The sequence below is a fragment of the Pelobates fuscus genome, chromosome 5 (assembly GCF_036172605.1).
Source record: "Pelobates fuscus isolate aPelFus1 chromosome 5, aPelFus1.pri, whole genome shotgun sequence".
Classification (NCBI taxonomy): domain Eukaryota; kingdom Metazoa; phylum Chordata; class Amphibia; order Anura; family Pelobatidae; genus Pelobates; species Pelobates fuscus.
This window is the reverse complement of record NC_086321.1, coordinates 371,907,140-371,925,963: the sequence shown is the minus strand read 5'-3', so window position 1 is coordinate 371,925,963 and position 18,824 is coordinate 371,907,140. Positions and strand designations below refer to the sequence as shown.

General features: G+C 41.9%; 1 protein-coding gene across 1 annotated transcript in view; it reads right to left on the bottom strand.

The window, feature by feature from the left end:
- NOTUM (notum, palmitoleoyl-protein carboxylesterase) overlaps nucleotides 1-15,467 on the bottom strand; it is a 29,089-nt gene extending 13,622 nt beyond the window's left edge. The window contains exon 1 of the mRNA XM_063453405.1: nucleotides 14,801-15,467. The gene's annotated coding sequence lies outside the window, so the exon portion shown is untranslated. The remainder of the gene's footprint in view (nucleotides 1-14,800) is intronic.
- Between the last annotated feature and the right edge of the window lie 3,357 nt (nucleotides 15,468-18,824).

The window sequence follows — 18,824 nt, the reverse complement described above, 5'->3', positions numbered from 1 at the left end:
AATTGAAAAAGTTCCCATTTACATCTCCGTTTGAATCCAAGATGGAAGTGGATATTTCTAACCCTTTTCGGATAAAAATAAGAATGCTGCATTGATGAATTTGCATAAGATCAGGCTTGTTAAAGAACATGTATATAAAGTTCTGTTTTAATACTTAAACCCTCACAAGTGTTAACATATTTATCCATCAAAAGCTGGACAAGATATGTGGGGTTCTGGCAAGTGTGGCACTTTTTCCCCACAAGTAGTGGAAATGTTCACAAATTGCATGATCATTTCAAACTTACTCTGATCAGCCACAACATTAAAACCATCTGCCCAATATTGTGTACGCCCCCTATGTGCTGCCAAAGCAGCTCTGATGCGTTGAGGCATGGACTACACAAGACTTTGAACGTGTGTCCCCCCCCCCCCCCCCACACACACACACACTATATGCCCAATAGGAACACAAAACACTACACACACTGAATAAAGTACATGGCTACTTCCACTACACAAACACACACGCTGCATTCAACACACACACACACACCGCATAACTTAATAGACGTGGGGTGTTTTGGTGGGGGGCAGCATTTCATCTTTGCACCCAGGCAGCACACTGTCTTGGGCCAGCCTTGGTGGTATGTATCAAAGTAAGATCCACATGAATGCCAGGACCCAAGGATTCCCAGAGCATAACACTGCCTCCGCCCACCTGCATCTTGCTGACATCTCCTCCGCAGGTAAATGACGCACATGCACCCTGACATCCACCTGATCTAAAAGAAAGTGTGAACGATCAGACCAGGCAACCTTCTTCCATTGCTCTATGGTCCAGTTCTGACACTCACGTCCCCAATGAAGGCTATTTTGGCGATGGATAGGGGTCATTGTGGACACTTTGCTGCTTATAGGGCTGAGTAGCCACAGACCAAACTGCAATATAGTGTGTGCTCTGACACCTTTCCATCATGGCCAGCATTAAATTTTTCAGCAATTTGAGATATAGAGGCTCTTCTGAGTCATCGGACCAGACGTGCTAGCCTTCACTTCCCACGGGCATCAATAAGCCTTGGGCTTCATGAAGCGGATACCGGTTGCCCTTCCTTGCACCACTTTCGGTAGTTACTAACCAATGCATATCAGGAACATCCCACAAAACTAGCAGTTTTAGAGATGCTTTGGCCCTTCTCAAAGTCACGTATCTTTTTACTTGCCCATTCCCCCCCCCACATATCCAACACATGAAATTCAACAAAGTCTAGTCTACTTTTTGATATTAGCAACATTTTCAGAAACCATGTCACAACAACACAGTCAAGTTTGACAAAAAAAAAATATATATTATTTTTTTTTTAAATTAGAGCCTGGGGATTTCTTTACAACCCTTTAATTTGGTCTAGCCTTTAAAAATGTACATTTTAATATTTAATATATTGCATTGCTTATAGCATCATAGAATACCCTAAATATATAATAATAATAAACGGTCTTGTGGTCATGTTTAAAAAAACACCAGTAGTCCCCTTTAGCTACCAATTTTTTTTCCTTTTTGCAAAAAGCATGAATACTCCCATAAAGAGTGCTGTAAATGAACCAATTTCTTTGATACTCAGAGATTTTAAAATATATTTCAATGCCAAGTTCAGGAGTCCATGCAAAAACCAACCCACACCATCCTAAAAGCAGGTGCCACAAGGGGAAAAACTGGGACAAAAGGTGAAGCAGGGGGTACGTGGGTTTAAGACCACGATTGCCAGGTCTGGATGTACATCTCATGGCAAGATAGTCACAGGATCTCAGACGCCTTCACTCCACTGGGACATATTAACATGTAATAAATTCCTAGACAAGACGTGCAGCAGATCTTATATTACCATAATGTGATTTCCATGCTTCTTGTGTGACAAACATCATTATTGTAGGGCTTCACAAAGCTAGGGATTGAGAAATGCGCGCACGCACACACCCCTTCCCCCCCCCCCCCCCATGATATTTGCAGAACTCCAAAGGGTTTTCAAATAAACGTAATGAACTCAGCACTGCAGAGTTACAACAAACTAATGTAGATGTTGCAGCTAAACGGGCAGGGCCGGTGCAAGGATTTTTGCCGCCCTATGATAAAAGAAAAAAATTGCTGCCCCCTCTCTCCCCCATATGATCTGCCATATGAACTAGCGCCAGTGCTGCACACAGTGTGTGTTTGCATTAAAAAGCCTGCAGGGACAGGCTTTAGACACCAGAACCACATTAAGCTGCTGTGGTTCTGGGGACTATAGTGTCCCTTTAATGTGAGGTAAATTAGAGTTTAGGGTCACTGATAATATACTAGATTGCCTACTTTGCCTGCAGATTGGGCTTTGGCTGCAGTCTGGCTCCACTGGTCTGGTGTAGAACAGGCTCTCTTGTAACTGTGGTCACAAAAGTCAGTGTTCTGGGGGAAAGTGAAGCAGCTCTGTTTTTTGGGGCCCCTTGCACAGCTCAAGGTCTGGGCCCCCAAGGCCTGATGGTGAGTATGCCCACCCATAAGTCCACCTAGATGTTCCACCCATGAGTTCGCTCACAGGGAGTGGAGTGTGTAGGGGATATGTTACGTGTTAGTGTAGAGGATCTAAAGTGTGTGCTTATGGAATGTAGTGTATAGGGATGCCAGTTTGTGTAGGTGATGCAGTGTGTGTGTGTGTATATATATATATATATATATATATATATATATATATATATATATATATAGTGGATACAGTGTGTGTGTTTCTGGTTGTGTTTAAGGGATGCATTGTGTGAATCTGTGTTTGTATGTGTAAGGGACGCCAAATCCTGCCGCTTCCATCTCAAAAACATTGCGCGCATCCGACCCTAGCTAACGCCAGATGCGACTAAGGTGCTGGTCCATTCCACTGTCCTTTCTTGCCTTGACTACTGTAATCCGCTTCTCAGTTGGCTTAGGTGCTCCCAACTTGCACTGTTACAGTTCATAATGAATGAGGTGGAGAGGCTAATCTTCCTGTCCGCCCGCACCTCCCATGCCTCACCCTTCTGTCAGTCCCTATATTGGCTTCCTGTAAGATATAGGTCTCAATTTTAAATTCTGGTTCTTGCTTTCAAATATCTACATAATGCTGCTCCCACCTATCTATCCTCCCTTATACACAAGTATGTCCTGTCTATGCCTTTACGCTCTGCTGAAGACTTACGGCTATCTTCTGTCTGTACTCCCACCTCTGATGCTCGCAAGACTTCGAGGGCTGCGCCGTTCCTGTGAAACGCTCTTCCCAAAAAAAAAAAAAAAAAAAATCATTGAAAACCCCACTACTTCATAAAAGCGTATCAATTAAACTGTTAATAGCTCCCAACTGATTCCTCTTCTGCAACTGTCACTAGTCTAATACTATCCTTACCTTTTTGTGTCATTTTACCCCACTCCCTCTAGCATGTAAGCTCATTGAGCAGGGCCCTCAACCCCTCTGTTCCTGTGTGTCCAACTTGTCTGGTTACAACTACATGTCTGTTCGTCCACCCACTGTAAAACGCTGCGGAATTCGTTGGTGAATATAAATAACATTATTATTATTATAATAATGGTGTGTTTCTGTGTATGTAAGGGATGCAGTGCGTGTGTCTGTAAGGGGTGTATTGATGTGTGTTTAAGAGGCGCTTTGTGTTTCAGTGTGTGTGTGTGTGTGTGTGCGCGTGCAAGGGATGCATTGTATGTTTCTGTGTGTGTGTAAGGGAAGCATGGTGTGTTTCTGTGTGTAAGGATGAATTGTGTGTTTCTGTGTATGTATAGGGAAGCATTGTGGGGTAGGATAGGGGCTGAGTCCTACCAGCCCCTTTGTGCTTCTCTTTCCCCACTTCGTCAGCCTCTCTCCCCTCATGTCCCTTAGAACTCTCCCCTGCCCCACTGTCCCTTAGTGATCTCCCTGGCCCCTTTCCAGTAGCCTTCTTCCCTCCCGTCTCCTAGTGCTCTCTCCTACACTCCCCCCCCCGTCCCTTGGTGCTCCCCCCATCTTTTAGTGCTCTCTCCTACCCTCTCCCTCATAGAGCTCTCCCCTGCCCCTTAGTGGTCTCTGCTCTTCCCTCCTCAGCTCCATTAGTGGACCCCCCCCCCACATCTCCCCTAGTGGTCTCTCCTCTCCCTCCTCGTGGTCTCTCCCCCATCCTCTGCATTCCCCACCCTGTGTAGCGTGGTTGAGCTCTGGTCTGGGGTGCAGGAGTTTCTGTTTCCTGTACCCGGTCGGACTGTACAGGAAACGAATGCTCCTGTACCGCGGACCGGACCGGAGCTCGGCCACGCTGTGTACTTCCCTCCTGCTAATCCCTCATATCTTGAGCCCCCGGGCTGGTGCGCCCTCATGGAGTGATCAGGCGGCTGCAGCATGAGGGATGCCAGCGCTCTTGGTGGCGCCCCATCCTAAGGGGCACCCTAGGCGACTGCCCAAGTCGCCTATAGGAAACGCCAGCCCTGTAAACATGGTCTTCACGAAGACATAAAAACTGTGGAACTTTTTAGAAAGTTAGGTCAATGTAAATATACTCAGCTCATGGATGACCTTTTGTCCCCAGTTTGCAAGTTGTTAAAAAGGTACACTATAGGCACCAGAACAACTACAGCTTATTGCATTTCTTCTGAGAGTATAAACATTCCCTTCAGGCTTTTTGTAGTAAACACAGTCTTTTCAGAGAAAAGGCAGTGTGTTTGGATTACAGCCTAGGAACACCTCTAGTGGACACCACTCAAACGGCCACTAGAGGTTCTTCCTGGGGCAGAGCTGCACAGCGCTTACTGGAATGAGAAATGCAGTGGAGATTGGTACAAATCACACTCCATATCCAGCACAAAGGAATCACATGATTATGCTCCAAGTTAATCTGATGAGCTGAGTATATTTCACATTGATCTAACTTTCTAAAAAGTTCCACAGTTTTTATGAACAACCCATATGATGGTCTTGAGTCACGCAAGTTGATGGTTTCAAGTAGAGATTGTAGCCATATGCTTTAGACTTAAGAAATGGCGGTTCTCCAGATAGCTTGTCATTACAAAATTCCGTTAGTCCAATAAAAAAGGTATTACAAGATACAAGTTTTATCTTTTTTTTTACATACACACGCACAAAAATATAGAAGAAGAGTGCACTCACAGGTATTTGTAGGCAAAACCTTTTATTGTGTCAAAAAGATACACCTCAAATCTTTCGACTCTCCAACACAGGGCTTTTCCCCCCCAAGACTTGTTGGACTGACACGTCGACACAATAAGAGGATTTATCTACAAAGACCTGTGAGTGCGCTTTTCTTCTATATTATATTCTGCCTAAAGTTTTACACTCAGGCATTTAAAAGATTAGAAAAGTGAGTGCTGGACCCACGTGGATACCTTTGTACGTACACACACATATCCCTGTAGTTTTGCCTGCACGGAAATATTGCTGTCACACTGGCAGCCACTGGAGGAGCTTCCGTCGAAATAGTCAAGTAGAAAAAAAAAACAAAAACAAAAAAAAACACACACACCAGTGAACCACTCACTTTGCATCTTTTCCTAAATTGTGTTCCAAGCAGTTGTATACTGCAAACACAGATTAAAAGGAACCCATGTTTAAAATGGAATGAGGCAAAAATGTGATTCATTGTTAAACTAATTTGCATATGCCCACCCAGAATCCTTTGCGGTTGCAACATCGCTGCAGTTTTGGGATTTCTGTGGGAAAAGCAAGTCTTATGGCTTGACTGGTGTGCAGATTTTTGTTTAACATTGTATTAACATATATATATATATATATATATATATATATATATATTATTTTTTTCCAAAGTGTTTGATTTAGTTTGGTTTTCAAATAGAACTAAATGTTGCCGTGCTTCCAAGTCAAACAATCGTTGCAATTTTTCTGCATTTTAAGCATGGGAACTGTTTATGTCCACTCACCAAATGTTCAAGAGAGATTTTAATAAAATGTAAAAAAAAACAAAAAAAAAACCTGTTTCTTTTTTGAGTAACAAGCCTTGAAATTATCCTGACAATTAGTAAGCCGCGGAGCCTCCCTGCATGCTAAATTATTGGACATGGAAAATAAATAAATAATTTCTTTATAAGTTCTTCATTTGAAAGCTGGTACTCCCAGTATTTGGAGATTAAGGGTTTTCTTAGAAAAATACATCAAAGAACTATAAAACAAGTAATTTATAACCATTAAATATCCCTGTAAATACATGCGTATATACAAAATTAAACAGAATGCATGGTATGTGCTAGGGTGGCACACTCATTTCAAAGAAAAAACAAACAGAGGTAAATAGTGAATACCTTTAGTATGTTGGCCCCTCAATAGGAAAAGCTTTGAGGATCAAAGGAAGAGTGAGGATATGACTGACAAACACAGTCAGTCATGCATTTCATAAGTACATGAAGGCATAATGGGATATTATACCCCAAATACATTGGTCAAAATAACATTTTAAAATGTTTATAGAATCTCCTGCCAGCATCCTTTTCAGTGTGTGCACTTGAGCTCAATAGATCATGAGTACAAACAGTAATAAGGTTCCACCGTCCTTCTGTGTGAACAGACCACAGAAGGCACAATGTAAGGCCCATTTCGTGGGCAGAAGACAGCTGAGACAGGCCCTTCTATATTGTTTCATGGAGAGGCCACAGCAACAAAAGGTTGCATGATCTTCGCTCTAGTACAGAATATAGCAATACGTTTCCAGCCATCTTGCTTTGTAGGCAGACTGCAGCCAAAGCAGACAGCACTGTAATGCTCTGACAGCTTGTGGTGTGAATTAACTACAGCCATAAAAATAAATGAAAATTCCTGGCATGTTTCTCAAGGACCAGACCATTCCTGTAATACAGATTGTGTTCAAGTAGCAAAAGCTAAAGATAGCCTTTAAAAGCAGGTATGTCCCTTGAGGTTCTCTTGGAGAATTTTTATGGGGGGGGGGGGGGGGGCATGTGAATGCCAGTCTTCAGCAAAAGAGAGTTTCTGCCACCGTTTCCCCATCAGATGTCACAACCGATGCTTATTTCACCTTATTGCTCACAATGAATTTACTAGCTAGTGAGGAAGATAAATGACAGTGGTACAGAGGGGCTGCTTGAGGTAAATAAAGCTCTTCATCTCCTCAACCTTCAGCCGTCTCCATATAAGCAGACTCGGCACCTTGTGGAATGTTTAGGGGAAAACCCCACCCAAAAAAAATAAAAAAAACCCCACAAACAAACAAAAAAAAACCAAAACAGACGAGCCATAACTCCCAACATTCCAAATGGACGAAGAGGGACACTTTCATTTTAGGGGTGTCAGTGTGACCAAAGGGCAACAATGTTTGCAACTGAATACAATTTAGAACAAGAAGAATGTATCTTACACAGACGGATTTCAACAAACATTACTGGGAGTATTATTGCTGTGGAGCTCTGTTATACACTCAGATACATTACTGGGAGTATTATTGCTGTGGAGCTCTGTTATGCACTCAGACACATTACTGGGAGTATTATTGGTGTGGGGCTCGGTTATGCACTCAGACACATTACTGGGAGTATTATTGCTGTGGAGCTCTGTTATACACTCAGACACATTACTGGGAGTATTATTGCTGTGGAGCTCTGTTATACATTCAGACACATTACTGGGAGTATTATTGCTGTGGAGCTCTGTTATACACTCAAACACATTACTGGGAGTATTATTGCTTTGGAGCTCTGTTATACACTCAAACACATTACTGGGAGTATTATTGCCGTGGAGCTCTGTTATACACTCAGACACATTACTGGGAGTATTATTGCGGTGGAGCTCTGTTATACAGGCACACCAACAATATGGAGCTCCTAGAAAAGAGGGAAATTATGACATTAAATTGAAGACCGGATTTGTTCCCAAAACAGGGGCGTACAAAAAAAAGAAATAAAGTTTATTTCTTCCCCGCCGTAGAGAAGATGACAGAGCAATATTCTGCTTTATAAGCAATAACATTACAATGCGTTCTTATTATTAAAATAAAGCTCCTTCTCTCCCTTAGTCCTTTTTCACAGGAGAAACTACCAGATCATAAATTTGCAGAAAATACACACAGTACAGAGAGGGTCGAAACCCACTAAACAAGTCGCTTATATTTTTTTTATTTGATTCCTTGTTTTCTTGCCTCATAGTGGGCTACTTCTCCAACGTTCCAGCTATAATACCCAAGATAGCACAAACTTATGTTTTAATTTTATTTTTTACCATTCTATGGTTTCACAACTCTGCCTTTTGTCTTATTTTATCCCCTTAATCATTTTCTCATGGGCCTTCTAGGACAAATTGGTCAGAACGGGCAACCCCCTCCCTCGGTAAAGGGACAGGACCAGTTTAATTGCATTGGTTTGTGGAGAAGTAACATTTTGAATGAGTGTTTAACATGATTAAGTCACTAAGCACCATAACCACTACAGCCATCTGTAGTGATGATATCGCAACATTATTAATACATATCAATCTAAATGTGGATATAAAAGTATATGCTGCAAGTATTGGATTGCAGAGAATGTGGAAGTGAAACCAACGTGTTCTCTTGGAAGCAGCAAGTGGACCAGGGGAGGGGGAATCTGGTACCGAAGACTCCTGTCACCACAACTTCTACAATAACCTGTAGGAACAGAATAGTTTGAGCATCCTTTATCGGAGTCAGGAAGCCAAGATTCAAAATATCTATACAGAAATTGATAGGATATGACCCAACAGCTGTAACAGATTTATTTTTAATGAAAAATTTACTTTTATATGTTTGTTTGTTATTTACCAAGCACTGGGCATAGCCTAAATATTGATACTTCACTATAACACATTCCTAATATACACCACCTCTGCTAACAGTCACGCCTAATCCTCCAATTCACAGCTTAGATTGGCCTTTGAATGTCCCTGCGAGTGCACTTTTAGGTTTTGAAATTCATTTATTGAGCAGGGTCAGTCTGGGACACAGTTAACTAAACGCGTCCCCACCAATAATGTCCATGACTAGACTCCTTTCTAGGGGGAAGAAGATACACTGTCGTACAGAGTCTAAAAGACTATATCCAGTGTATCTGTGCAGTGCATTTGTTTCAGCCGAATTGCAATTAGTCGGAGTTTAGGTGGATTGTCCCAGTTCCTTAAAGGAACACTATAGGATCAGGAACACAATCACGTTTTACGGACATTAGAGCATGTCAAACTCGCGTCCCACAATGAATATATTTGCGCCCGGCAAGCCGCGAGTTTGCCATTATTAATAAGGCAGAGTAGGCACCTGCTCTCCTTACATTGCAGGTGCCTACTCTGCCAAAATTACCCGGTACCGGCCGGAGGAGAGGTCCCTGGCGGCAGCGAGGGAGCTATCTTTCTGCTCCTCCTCGGCACCACGAAACTGCATGCGTGAGGGAGTAGTGAGGGGCAGGAAGACTGAGCTCCCGAGAGAAGAGTCCCCACACCAGCTCCCAAAAGGTATGGAGCAATAAATCAAATGATGTGTGCAAGAATGTGGAAATGTGTCTCTCAGTCTGTGTGTGTCTGTCAGAGAGTGTGTATGTATATTAATATATATGTGTCACAGAGGCACGCATGCCACTTCACATTCCGACGTGACATCAACGTTCTCCACCTTCCCAGGTTTTCAAGGAGTAGCGGGAGGATCCGCTTTTGACAGCGCCATTGGGGGTATACCAGAGGCTAGACCCCAGCCGGGGTTTAGTAGAGGGGAATGCTGACTTTTTTATTTTTTTTTATTTTATACTGTACTTTTCAAAACAAACCTAGGTTTCTATGAAAATTTTAGTTTTTTTTTTTTTTTTTTTTTAAGGCCCACATAAACTTAAACCTTGTTTATGTGGCCCGTGCTAGCCTTTCAGTTTGACATGCTTGCCCTAGAGCAGGGGTGGGGAACCTTCGGCTCTCCAGATGTTTTGGACTACACCTCCCATGATGCTTTGCCAGCATTATGTGTGTAAGAGCATTATGGGGGGATGTAGTCCACAACATCTGGAGAGCCGAAGGTTGCCTATCCTTGCCCTAGAGTGTTAAAACACCATCTAGCTCCCCTTAATATAGTTAAATCTTACCTTTATTCCAGTCTGCTGCTGCTGTCTCTGCCCCTGTTGTGCCTTTTTGGCAGACATCATCAGAAGTGATGATCTCAGCCAACCACAATGCTCTCCCCGGGCTGAGCCAAACACCGCCCTGGCCAATGAGCATCTCCTCATAGAGATGCATTGAATCGATGCATCTCTATAAGGAAAGTTATCTGCATACAGAGGGTGGAGACACTGAATGGCCACTAGAGGTGTTCCTAGACTGTAATGTAAACACTGCATTTTCTCTGAGAAGGCAGTTTTTACATGACAATGCCTGCTGGGACTGACTATACTCACCAGAACAACTACATTAAACAGTAGGTGTCCTTTTAATTAAGAACAAAATTACAGTTTTAACCATAGTACCCAACATTTCAGACACCTATTCTAAGGGTACGAGTTAGGGTTTGGCCAGGGGCAGACTGTTGTGAGACATTTTAGATGACTTACATTAACTATTTATGTAACAAACATAATTTATAAACCAACGGGCCCATTTTCACACCAGTTTAGTTTGCCCAAATTAATTTCCAGAAGATTTTGTATGGACACTATTCTTCAGATAAAATGATTTGCCCAAACTGAATTTTTCCCACTGTTCGCAAGTCTATTAAGCATTAATGTTTGCTTTATTATAAGTGGGTCCAGATACCCGTTTGTAGGGTTTACAAGCAACGGAACCTGTAGGCATTAAGCATCCGTAATTAGAATATCCCTACAACCAATTGCCAATTTTTCCCCCCATACATTTACCAGTTCGTGTGAATATCTTAAGTTATGGTTATCACACTACTCCGAGTTTGAGTCTGCTGTATAGAGGGACTGCTCTTTTGAGTGGTCATTCAATTAACACAGCAGCATGTGGTCAGCATCATAGACAATATATACCAATGCACAGGGGGTCAATCCATGTTCAAATAGCCAAGCTGTTCCTAGGCTAAATTGGAGCAATTTACCAACTCAATTATTTAGAATATTTCAATTCACAACATTTCACATTTTAATTAATAGATCTCTGTAATTTACTCCATAAACCAAAGAATTTGGTGTGTAGAATTGAAAACCAAGTTACAAAGTTAAGGATTTAGAAAAATTTGGCTGTTCTGCTATTGTACCAGAACAGCTGTAACTAGTTGTTTTTTGATGTTGCTTTGTGTGAATTCAGTCTTGTATTTAAGCATGCAGGGGTGAATTTTAGCACACTTTTTTTTTTTTTTTAAATCTACTAAATAGTGTTGAAAGCCCACCCCCCAAAATAAACAAACAAAAAAACACACAGTTTTCCTTTTATTCAGTAATGTATTTTAAAGGATGCCACTGTACAACACCTTGTTTTAGGTCTTCAAGGTTTACTACCCTCCTCATTCTCTCTTCATCTCACTTTCACATGTCCAACCCCCCCCCCCCCACAACTCTCTCACCTGACCTAACTCCCCCATACGCGTCTCTGCGCCTGTCCAATTACCCCCCCATCCGCCTCTCTCCGCCTGTCCAATTACCCCCATCCGCCTCTCCAATTACCCCCATCCGCCTCTCTCCGCCTGTCCAATTACCCCCCCATCTGTGTCTCTCCGCCTGTCCAATTACCCCCCCATCCGTGTCTCTCCGCCTGTCCAATTACCCCCCCATCCGTGTCTCTCCGCCTGTCCAATTACCCCCCCATCCGTGTCTCTCCGCCTGTCCAATTACCCCCCCATCCGTGTCTCTCCGCCTGTCCAATTACCCCCCCATCCGTGTCTCTCCGCCTGTCCAATTACCCCCCCATCCGTGTCTCTCCGCCTGTCCAATTACCCCCCCATCCGTGTCTCTTCTCACGATAACCCATCGTTTTTGCCTTTCTTCTTCTGCTTACCCTCACATGTGTCTCCTTGCAGCATGTCCTCCCATTTCTCCCCATCCCTCACTTACCTGATCTGCAATGTGCTCCAGGCTGAATTTGCTGTGCAGATTTGCTCCTCCGCAGATTCAATGAGTAGAGAAAGGAAGGGAGATTTGTGTAACTTTCTATCCATGCCTCTCTCCAAACCCAGTGACCTCTACTGCAGTCTAATCTCAATCAGAAAGAGTGCGGCATTTGTATTGCCGGTATTTTTGCAATGCCAGCACATGGCCAGGCAGCCTCAAATATCGTCTGAACCGGTAAAATACAGAACAGGTGGCAACCCTAGCTTCTGCTCTTGCTCTCTTTTTCTCTCCTTCTTTCCATCGTTCTTTGAATCCCAACCCCACTCCCCCCGCCCTTTCCTTTTCTGCGGCTTTGGGTGTCGCCACGTCGCTTTGATCTTCACTTTTCTGGCATAGTCTTTTTTTTCCCCTCATCAACCACAGGCAGCGTCCGGGGAGTGGGGTGGGGGGAGAATCTGAGTTTATAGTATCGAAGGGAAATATACTTACTTAGCAATTACAAAACACGGAGCGTTCTTGTAGCAGAACGAATCTGATAAACACATGGGAAGCAAAGGAGACAGCAGTCAGCTGGGACTAGAAATAGAACCTCGTTCCATTAATTATTATGATTTATAAAGCGCCAACATATTCTGCAGCTCGGCACTTAGCTGCTTTCTCCAGTGCATCTAAGAGTTAAAAGCCAGAGAGTAAAAAAAAAACCAAAAAAAAAACAACAACCCACAACTAAATTTGAGGAAAATAATAAAACAAATTATTGGGGGAAAAACAAAACAACACCACCACATTGTTTCATGCCCATAGAAATCATATTTCACACTTTGCTATCTACTTTGTTAATTATTAGTTTTATTGAGAGTTAGGCAGGAACATGGTCACCATTATTTTATTTTATTTATATTTATTTGTTTAGAAAAAAAGTGCATGTACTTCTTATATGTAGATTTATATTTAAGATTTTAAAAATTGCAACCAGCAGAGATTGAAGTGTCCAAAGGAAAGACAAAATCTATATGCACCAAATAACAGCATCTCTTTTACACCATTGATTATTAATACTTGCTATATGAAAACTTCATGATCAGACACTTGCGTGGTTAAGTGTCAATTTGTGTTTGATGATTGGAAGTGGATCTGATTGCTCTTGACTGATCATATAGCCCATATCACACGATACTTTGTAACTGGGTTTTACGTGACCAACAGGACATGCACAGACTCACAATAGGTCCAAGATCAATCATACCCCACTAAGACACTCCAAAGCATAATGTAAATTTTACCAAGAACCTAACCAGACATCTCATACCACCCATATAGATCAGTACTTAAATTATTCTTCATGAGTACCCCACTGCCACCGCCTACAATTTAGGGATTACTCAATTGATTTCCAGTTGGGATATTCCTAAAACCTTCACTGGTGTTGTTCCTTCAGTACTATGTGAATGCACAGCGAAGAATCCTTTAGCTATCAAGCTGCGATGGAACGGTCATTGCACCTAGACACCATGGGTTCCTAAAACAATGTAGATATGCGATAGCTGTCCATAGCACCCCAGATGTTTGTAAATTACGTTTTGATGCACAGACTGCTTAAGCAAAACGCAGCATTCTGCTTAATGGTTACGCACCAGTGGAAATGTCGTTGAAATATCTGGTGTGCCACAGTAAGCAGCCACTGTTCTAGACTAGAACAGATCAGGAACAATATCCTTAATGCAATCCCCTTCTACTTGCATGGACTGGTCACAATCCCTGCAACTCGTTCCGTTCACACTGTACTATACTGCGTAGCCGGTTAGGTCATGTAGCACGAGTTAATGTGACAAAAAACAAACACACCATAAAGATTGTTTTGTGTAAGAGCATCTTGCATTGATGACAAATACAAACTGAGCTTTTTACATATACAAAATGTGCAGTGCAGACAAGATAATCCAGTGGGCTCAATATGTCACATCTGTAAAGTCTTTCATACTCCCAGTATACGAATGATAAATTCAAATACCAGTGCACCCATTCAGCCAAGTTAAGGGAGCATTATCAAAAAATAAAATAAAAATAATAATTCATACTTAAGACATTGCTTGTATTTTCACTGGGTCTACACATTCCTCTAAAAATTATTAACAGGAAGGTACACCTAAATGGACCTCATTACTGCCCCTTCCCTGGACCCGAATGTCAACCACACTACCCCATCCCATCAATGAACATATATCCTCAGCTCCTTTTATAGAGCACCTTCCATCAGGTCACACATTCACCCAGATTAATTTTCCTGTTCTAACCCCTAATGCAAATTCACTGCACCCCCAAGGAGCATCAGTGGCTCTGCCCTGGGACAAAAATCACACACATGGCATCTTCATTCTATGTCCTTATATGCCATTTCCCTACTTCCACTTGCCATCCTCACACCATGCCACACATTTTGCTCTTTGCTTCCATGTGCCAGGCTTTCATTTACTGTGCCCACAAGTCACCATCACAGTTCCCATGCCCCAACCATGATGCCCCCACATGCATACTCCCTGCTCTTCTACTACCCCAGATGGTTAAATTGCTTCCCACACTGTACCCACTGAGTATCTGTGCCATCCCTACGCTGCAAGGACCTGCCAGACTCACTGAGGCACAGAAAGAAAAATAAAGTGTACACAAATAAAAGTTTTTAGAAGCGGATCCCATTCTGCATGTCCATCCCATCTCCCAGACAACCAGCTAAATCTTAGAACTTCACAGGAGCTTAGATTGCTAAAGTATCACCATTCTATCCCCAGCAGAAGACAAAAGTAACACACATACCTCTGGGAGTGCAAGTCTCTCCAATACTCCAAATGTGCCACTATTGGTCCAGCAGTAAGCCCTTTGGTCCCTTCTGGTACTGTGCGCCCAGTACAAGGTCCAGGAATCCACTGATTAGTGCTATGAACAAGGCAGGTGCAGGGTGATGGAGTTAGCAAACCAGATTCACTCTCAAAACAAAAAACCTGTATGGAGTCAGAGATCAATTCAAATCCAGATAAGAAGGCACAATGGGAGACTCACTCCTGAGATAGGAAGATGTGTGCAAGTGCAAAGTGTTCTCCTCTAGAAGTTGGAGGATGCAAGAATAACCCAAATTGTGGCCAGATGATGGACCTCTCCAAAGTTAGAGAGGTTGGTAACCCAGCTCACTACTCAGCAAGGTGACACTGAGTCCAAAGCCCACTTCCAATGGAGTTAAATAGGTGAGGAGTGCAGGACTCAGAGGAGAGTGTGAGGCTCAATGGAATTGAGTCCAAGATCTGGAAACTGGTTGCAAAAGGGAGGAGGGGGCTTTAAATTAACCCTTTCAGCTCAGCCCTCCCCCTGCCACAGGCTAGATTGCCATTTCCTCATTAAAGAGCCGTTAAAGTCATCAAGTTGAAGTCACTTAGGGATCTTTTAGGGGGTAAATGGGAAGTAATTTGAGAATTTCAAAGGGCTGTGCTCCTGCAGATTAGATCAGAGCGTCCCACATCCGTCTCTGAGCTTCAGCACTCACAGGAGGGAGGGACAGGGAGGGAGAGAGGGGATGGGAAATTTGGGGAGAGATGATAGAACTAATAATAAGACAAGGAAAGAGGCACAGACTGGCTACAAACACAAACCAACTGTCATGTCAACATCAAATACAATGGAGGGGACTCATACGTGTCCCTTTAAATGGCCAGCTATTAAATCCCAGCAGGGTTTTATTTCTGTTGGGCTTGATTGGGAGATTGGGAGGTGGAGACATGGATGGGTGTCTGGGTGCAGGTAGACCCTCTGTGTCCTGTAATTACACAAGTCACCCTGCCTTCCACACTGACTAATACTTTCACTGCTTGGTGTAATAGGCATGCTCACCCAGAGCAGTGCACAGTTACTGTAATCTCATTTAAAGGGATCCAGCTATCCTGGTCTAAAACTCTTATCATGCTCAGATATTCCTGAACTCCCAAACATGCTCAATTGCTCTTGCAATCACAAGGGCAAACTCTGAAGATGTCTACCTTCCATCAGCAAGCTGAGCCTTTATCTGATGAACACCCACCCAGCCACCTGTAGGGGTTGGCATGTTAGTCACTTACCTTGTAGTACAAATCTCAGTATGCCCAGCCCAGTAAGGTTTCCAGATTAGACATTATTTTTTTTTTTTAAATGGACACATAGAACTGGGATGACTAGACTAATGTTTTAAATGGGGAGATGTTTACAAATAAAAAAAAAAGCATAATTCATGGCAGTAATCAGCAATTTTCTTTTTATTAAAAAGCGACCTGATGTATTTATTAAATTGGCAATTTGGACACGTTGGTTGGATGATCTGCAGAATCTGGCTTTATTACTTATTGGTAAATGTGCAATGTACAGACTGCAGAGAGAAAAGAACGGATGTTATTCACTGAAGTGTGAATTGTTTGAATTTCAATGAATGACCAAATGGAAAACACAGTTGGCCTGGATAAGGTTTATCATTTGGTTGTTTTGACGTATAATTTGGAATCTGAATTCCCTACAATTTACATATTTACTGAACACAGAAATTTAGCAAATTAAATTTGCGTGAATAATGTAGGCTAAAAACACTGAGCTGTGAATGTAGCGGAATTGGACAGGTTTTTTTTCTACATCAGCTTTTTTTTGGATTTCATTTTGTAAGAGTTCTATTCAATAAGCACTGAACGGTAGAGAATTGAAATCCGAATGGCAAAATTAAGGCAAAAATCAGCAAGCTGTGACTTTAATGGAGATGATGAATTTTTTTCCAGGTCGTCTTTGTTATCCTAAATCGCAATTGGGATTTTAATTAACTACAATTTAGGAATCATTTTGAATTAAAGGAGCACTTCAGACAATTGCTATAGTACTTTGTGTCTGGAATCTGTCATATTGGTGACAGCTTGTCAATATCTAAATTGGCACTTTTATAATTCGGGCAGATGCCAGATACACCTCCATGGTTGTCACACAGAAGCGAGAGCCACACTGGAGTAGAGCACTCCTGCATTCCCCCCCTTTTTTTAAAGAGCTGTACTATAGCTCACTTAAAAGCATAGGGAAGCTGTGATGGTGTCTTCTGATTGGTGTATTTGCTGGCACAGGCTGAAAGTCTTGGCTGGGGAGAGGGGTAGGGCATGCAAAGGCTGCAGACAACATGTCTGCAGCTTTTGCAAGATTTTTTCTTTTCCAATTGTTAAAAAATAATAATCATTTTGTAGTGTTTCTTAAATGTATTTCCTTGCTGCCTACCACAGGACCGTACTCTTGATGTGGTGACAAAAGTGATATCTATCCAGGAAATTATGATGGAACTGGCAACTCTAGTACCATTAGTTTAATCAGTTTGTGTTTAACATGTGTGTTCACCAGATCACCGTGTTAATATAAATTCAGCGTTCAGTGCGGTTGGGATGGAAAATAATCTTTTGGAATCCTAAAAGTGATTTGTTAACTAGATTCACATATTTATTTTTTTCTGTTTTTTTAAGCCTGGAAGGGAATGAGTTAATTCTCACAGCACTGTTTTTGCATATAACTGTTTTGTTGTTTTTTCCCCACTAAATTCCAAACTGCAGCTAATTGCAATTGAAATGCAAACATTTAGGCTAAAAATGGCTGATAACTACTTTTGCCTGAATCTTCCCATTTGTATTTTAGAGATGACAGCTTGCATGATGTTTGTTTCCTACACACATGCAATATGTACAATTCCTATAGTGAGGAGTGGACCTCCTATTGATCCTTTGATCGGGTGTTTGCTGAGGGGCTGTGTGATACCCGACAGACCCAGTTTTGTTAGTTTAGCAGTTATCTGCTTTGTTTGGTAATGCTGACATGCAATCAATTAACAGTGATGCATGATTTTCAGTCACATATCCAAACAAAATTGAGCATGTCACGGCATCTAAACTACAGCTAGCTCCTAAAATAGTCTCCGATAAATGTCCATAAATTGCATGTTGAAACCAGGCAGAGTTAGTCCGTAAACCAAGTAACGAGAGAACTGGGTTATGTTCAACTCACATAATGCTCAGTCAGCAAACATGACTAAGGTAGCAGTTTGTAACACTTAGAATGAACAGATCTGGCTATCTGAGACCCAAAACCAGGGTTTGTGGTGAAAACCTACAGAATGAAAAGGATCGGGATTGTGAGAAAGATTAAAAAAACAGCTGGTTTAAATATTAGAACAAACAACAAATTGTTTCTCAAAAGCTCAATTCTATACATTAAAATGTGTTTTAAAATACTGTATAAAAACAAGGAACTTGCTCCATCCTAGCAGTAACAGTCTACGAGCCAAAAACAATCACAAGAAATCGAGCCAGAGATATCGATTTGTTTTCAATAGTTCCACCCCTGTTCCATGTGGATGGTAAGCTTGTAAGATCCGCCATGTTTTTTGGTGGGGAACAAATGGAAAGTCAAGAATTCGATTTGATAATAGTTGATTTCGTAGCTGGACTAAGCACATTTCAGTGAGAGATACATTTCCAAAACACACCTGTATTTTTACCTGCATCAACAGCTAATGCATGTTGCCTTAACCCAAAGGCTTACATGTGAGACATAGATACTTATGGCTAAATTTAACTATAGGTTTTCATTAATACATAGGCAGGTTAGAGCAGGGGTAATGATATATAGCTGTTTACCTCAATTCCTCACAGATTGTAAGCTTATTCGAACCGGGCCTTCTTTACCGCTAAATATCTCCTTTCTATAATTGTAAAGTGCTGTGGAATATGTTGTCGCTATATAGATACAAATAATAATAATAATTGCCAGATCAGAAACACAATTTTAAAGCTGACATTTACTA